We start from the raw sequence: 6,376 nt of genomic DNA on the forward strand, positions 1-6,376 counted from the left end.
GCATCCCAGTAGGCCACTGACGGCACCCCCTGACAGATGATTCGGAAGAGGTAGGGAGATATGTCTGAAATAAAGCATCAGTTAAACAACCGTTTTAAATTTTACAGACCACAAGCCATTGTTCTCTATGAAGTTTACTTAGTTCGTGCATAATTCTTATGATTATTTTGAAGTGTATGGTCTAAGTGATCTCACCCCTTGACATGGAGCATTATACAGTTGGCTACTAACAATATTAGTTAGGAATTCTCATTAAGCTGACAAGAATTCTTTTCATTTTGATAATCCTCAGTGAACTTGAGTTTCAAATTCCTTGGTGTCCACATCGCCAACGAACTATCATGGCTTAAACACACCAAGACCGTCGCGAAGAGGGCATGACAACGCCTCTTCCCCTTCAGGAGACTGAAAAGATTTGACATGGGTCCCCAGATCCTCAAAGTTCTACAGCTGTACAGTCAAGAGCATTCTGACCGGTTGCATCACCGCCTGGTATGGCAAATGCTCTGCATCTGACCATAAGGCGCTACAGAGGGTAGTGCATACGGCCCAGTACATCACTGGGGCCAAGCTTCCTGCCATCTAGGACCTATATACTAGGTGGTGTCAGAGGAAGGCCCCAAAAATATTGTCAGACTCCAGTCACCCAAGTCAGACTATTCTCACCCCCCCCCCCCCTTTATTTTACAGTTCTGCTACTCACTGTTTTATCTGCATAGTCACTTTACCCCATCTACATGTACAAATTACCTCAACTAACCTGTACCCCCGCACATTGACTCGGTACCGGTACCCCCTGAATATAGTGTCATTGTTGCTTTTATACATTGAATTTTTTTATTATTTAGTAAATGTTTTCTTATGCCTATTTCCAGAAATGCATTGTTGGTTAAGGGCTTGTAACTAAGCATTTCACGGTAAGGTCTACCTACACCTGTTGTATTTGGCACATGTGACATAACATTTGATTTGAATAGCAATGCCAAGGGGGGCTCCAACCAGTCCTCTTGCAAAGGCTAGACCCCCTGCTGCCACGGCCCCTTTGTAAGATCACAGTGGCCTTTATCTGCTGTTTTACAGACAACTCAGAACACATATTTCCTTCGTTGGGACATTCTGGGGAACAAAGGTTGAGGGTTCAGACCCACATTCTTCAATAATCAAATGGGTATGATGACTTTAAAACATAAGTGACATTTGAACAGCAGGAAATATGTGGCCACAATAATAGATAAGCATTGTCAGGGTACTACAGTATAATAGAGATGTAAGTATTCTACTTGTTTCGGTTTTAACATTAATGCTAATTCCTATTTGCTACAGTTCAAGTTACAATGTATCACTTCATGATGAGGATACAAGTATAATTTGCTCTCTGACATTGCATGTGAGCTACACAGTGGTAAGATACAAATACTGCAATATAAACTAATAGTCAAACTACCTTGCTGATTAACTCAAATCCTTATTAAACTGTATGCTTGCTAGATTTATTTTAAGGTTTGATGCCAGTCAAAATTATTGTTTTTGTTTTTAAACAATGTGCATATCTATGTCATTGGTTTTAAAGCCTCATTCTTGATTTCCATTGAGCCTTGTCACGGTCGTTTTGCATGGCCCTGTGCCCAGGGTGAACGGAGTTAGCACATTTTAGACTATTTCATTGTTCCTTAATTGAAATCTCCACTCACCGGGCCATGCAAAACGCACTGGCCCAGTGCTTCATTGGATTGGTTAATTTCATCTAAAGCCACTAGAGGGCGATGAGCCAATGAAAAGCGGTCTGAAACGTGTTAATAGTTTTTCATATGGTCTGATTTTCTTTTTCCAATAAGATTTAGTCATTCCCATATTGGGAGTCATGAGTTAATCATTAATTATCACATGAAATTAGCATACATCTCTAATGCATTTGATAAATATTGTTGGTAGAAGTTCTCTTTTTAATTTAATATTATTCAACTTTTATTTAACTAGGCAAGTCGGTTAAGAACAAATTCTTATTTACAATGACGGCCTACCAAAAAGTAAAAGGCCTCCTGAGGAGACGGGGCCCTATAAAAAATATTGGACAAAACACACATCACGACAAGAGACAACACTACATAAAGAGAGACCTAAAACAACAGCACGGCAGCAACACATGACAACACAGCATGGCAGCAGCACAAAACCGGGTACTAACATTATTGGGCACAGACAACAGCACAAACGGCAACAAGGTAGAGAACAATACATCACGCAAAGCAGCCACAACTGTCAGTAAGAGTGTCCATGATTGGATGTGTGCGCTTTGGGGACCTTTAACAGAATGTGACTGGCAGAACGGGTGTTGTATGTGGAGGATGAGGGCTGCAGTAGATATCTCAGATAGGGGGGAGTGAGGCATAAGAAGGTTTTATAAATAATCAACCAGTGGGTCTTGCAATGGGTATACAGAGATGACCAGTTTACAGAAGACTATAGAGTGCAGTGATGTGTCCTATAAAGAGCATTGGTGTCAATCTGATCTCAATCTGATCTGATGGCTGAATGGTAAAGAACATCTAGCCGCTTGAGAGCACTCTTACCTGCCGATCTATAAATTACGTCTCCGTAATCTAGCATGGGTAGGATGATCATCTGAATCAGTGTTAGTTTGGCAGCTGGGGTGAAAGAGGAGCGACTATGATAGAGGAAATCAAATCTAGATTTAACTTTAGCCTGCAGCTTTGATATGTGCTGAGAGGAGGACTGTACTGTCTAGCCATACTCCCAAGTACTTGCATGAGGTGACTACCTCAAGCTCTAAACCCTCAAAGGTAGTAAACACACCTGTGGGGAGAGGGGCATTCTTCTTACCAAATGCCTTTTGTTTTGGAGGTGTTCAGAACAAGGTTAAGGGCAGATGGAGCTTGTTGGATACTAAGAAAGCTTTGTTGTAGAGAGTTTTAACACAAAATCTAGGGAGGGGCCAGCTGAGCATAAGACTGTATCATCTGTATATAAATGGACGAGAGAGCTTCCTACTGCCTGAGCTATGTTGTTGATGTAAATTGAGAAGAGCGTGGGACCTAGATTCAAGCCTTGGGGTACACCCTTGGTGACAGGCAGTGGCTGAGATGGCAGATGTTCTGACTTCATACACTGCATTCTGAGAGAGGTAGTTAGCAAACCAGGCCAAAGACCCCTCAGAGACACCAATACTCCTTAGCCGGCCGACAAGAATGGAATGGTCTACCGTATCAAAAGCTTTGGCCAAGTCAATAAAAATAGCAGCACAAGATTGATTAGAATCAAGGGCAATGGTGACGACATTGAGGACCTTTTAAGGTTGCAGTGACACATCCATAACCTGAGCGGAAACCAGATTGCAAACCAGAGAGAGGACTATAGACATCAAGAAAGCCAGTCAGTTGATTATTGACAAGTTTTCCAACACTAGATAAACATGGCAAAATATAAATAAGCCTATAACAGTTAGGATCAGCTTGATCTCCCCCTTTGATGGCGCCGACAGAGATGGTCGCCTCGCTTCGTGTTCTTAGGAAACTGCACTTTTTTTTTTAATGTATTATTTCTTACATTGTTACCCCAGGAAATGTAAAGTCTTATTATATACAGCCTGGAAGAACTATTATATATACGAGCAACGTCAACTTACCAACATTACGACCAGGAATACGACTTTCCCGAAGCGGATCCCATGTTTGGACCACCACCCAGGACAATGGATCGGATCCCAGTAGGCGACCCAAAACAACGGCGCCGCAGAAGGGGCACTACAAAGTGTAGCTATTCCCTCTGCAAGGCAATCAAACAAGCAAAGCATCAATATAGAGAAAGTAGAGTTGCAATTCAACGGCTCACACACGAGTCGTATGTGGCAGGGTCTACAGTCAATTTCGGATTACAAAAAGAAAACCAGCCCCATCGCGGACACCGATGTCTTGCTCCCAGACAAACTAAACAACTTCTTTGCTCGCTTTGAGGACAATACAGTGCCACTGACATGGCTCTCCATCACCGCAGCCAACGTGAGTAAAACATTTAAACGTGTTAACCCTCGCAAGGCTGACGGCCCAGACGGCATCCCTAGCCGCGTCGTCAGAGCATGCGCAGACCACCTGGCCGGTGTGTTTACGGACATATTCAATCAATCCCTATCCGTCTGCTGTTCCCACATGCTTCAAAAGGGCCACCATTGTTCCTGTTCCCAAGAAAGCTAAGGTAACTGAGCTAAACAACTATTGCCCCGTAGCACTCACTTCCGTCATCATGAAGTGCTTTGAGAGACTAGTCAAGGATCATATCACCACCACCCTACCTGACACCCTAGACCCACTCCAATTTGCTTACCGCCCCAATAGGTCCACATACATCGCAATCACACTGCACACTGCCCTAACCCATCTGGACAAGAGGAATACCTATGTAAGAATGCTGTTCATCGATTACAGCTCAGCATTTAACACCGTAGTACCCTCCAAACTCATTAAGCTTGAGACCCGGGGTCTCGACCCCACCCTGTGCACCTGGGTCCTGGACTTTCTGACGGGACGCCCCAGGTGGTGAGGGTAGGAAACATCTCCACCCCGCTGATCCTCAACACTGGGGCCCCACAAGGGTGCATTCTCAGCCCTCTCCTGTACTCCCTGTTCACCCATGACTGCGTGGCCATGCACGCCTCCAACACAATCATGAAGTTTGAAGACGACACTACAGTTGTAGGCTTGATTACCAACAACGACGAAACGGCTTACAGGGACGAGGTGAGGGCCCTCGGAGTGTGGTGTCAGGAAAATAACCTCACACTAAACATCAACAAAACAAAGGAGATGATCGTAGACTTCAGGAAACAGCAGAGGGAGCACCCCCCTATCCACATCGACAGGACAGCAGTGGAGAAGGTGGAAAGTTTAAAGTTCCTCTGTGTACACATCATGGACAAACTGAAATGTTCCCCCCACACAGACAGTGTGGTGAAGAAAGCGCAACAGCGCCTCTTCAACCTCAGGAGGCTGAATAAATCTGGCTTGTCACCTAAAACCCTCACAAACTTTTACAGATGCACAGTTGAGAGCATCCTGTCGGGCTGTATCACAGCCTGGTACGGCAACTGCACCGCCCTCAACCGAAAGGCTCTCCAGAGGGGTGGTGCGGTCTGCACAACGCATCACCGGGGGCAAACTACCTGCCCTCCAGGACACCTACAGCACCCGATGTCAAAGCTGGGACCGAAGAAGCTGTTTTACAGTCTCATCTCAAGGCCATCAGACTGTTAAACAGCCATCACTAACACAGAGAGGCTGCTGCCTACATACAGACTCGAAACATTGGCCACTGTAATAAATGGATCACTAGTCACTTTAAATAATTCCACTTTAATAATGTTTACATATCTTACATGTATATACTGTATTTATACTATCTATTGCATCTTGCCTATGCCGCACGACCATCGCTTATCCATATATTTATATGTACATATTCTTATTCCATCCCTTTAGGTTTGTGTGTATTAGGTAGATTACTTGTTAGATATTACTGAACTGTCGGAACTAGAAGCACAAGCATTTCGCTACACTCACATTAACATCTGCTAACCATGTATGTGACCAATAAAATTTGATTTGAGTGTAATGTTTACTGTTTAAATCTTTTGTTTATTTCACTTTTGTTTATCTTTTTCACTTGCTTTGGCAATGTAAACATGTTTCTCATGCCAATAAAGACTCTTAAATTGAAATGATATTTGTACAACTGAATGCATTCAACTGAAATGTGTCTTCCGCATTTAACCCAACCCCTCTGAATCAGAGAGGTGCGGGGGGCTGCATTAATCGACATCCACGCCATCGGCACCCGGGGGTTAACTGCCTTGCTCAAGGGCCTCAAGGGCAGAACAACCTTGTCAGCTTGGGGATTTGATCCAGCAACATTTTGGTTACTTGCGCAATGCTCCTAGCCACCAGGTTACATGCCACCCCGATGGGGTGTGGCTTGATGCGAACATTACTGTTTAAAGGACAGCGGTAAATTTTGAACCTGTTCCCACAACCTTTTTTAAACAGGTCGTTTAGAACAGCACCATTTCCGTTTAATTTAATGCTTATTGCTTGTTTTCGTACGCAGCCCTGAGCTTGTGTGACCTTTTCCTGATATTTTGCCATTTGAACTTACAGTATATTTAACAAAAGAGAAAGATAACTGATCTTCCCAACTATACTCCTGTCCTCTATCATGAGAGCATCTGACAAATGAATTCTATGTGCATCTTGGTGCAACATAAGTAGAAGATTCGATCTTGCATAATTCACAATAATGTAAAAGAATGATGGAATAAAGTTTTAACCAATGCTCTGTAACTACAGTGAATTTACAACGAACTATTTGA

The sequence above is a fragment of the Salvelinus alpinus genome, chromosome 9 (assembly GCF_045679555.1).
Source record: "Salvelinus alpinus chromosome 9, SLU_Salpinus.1, whole genome shotgun sequence".
NCBI classification, from domain to species: domain Eukaryota; kingdom Metazoa; phylum Chordata; class Actinopteri; order Salmoniformes; family Salmonidae; genus Salvelinus; species Salvelinus alpinus.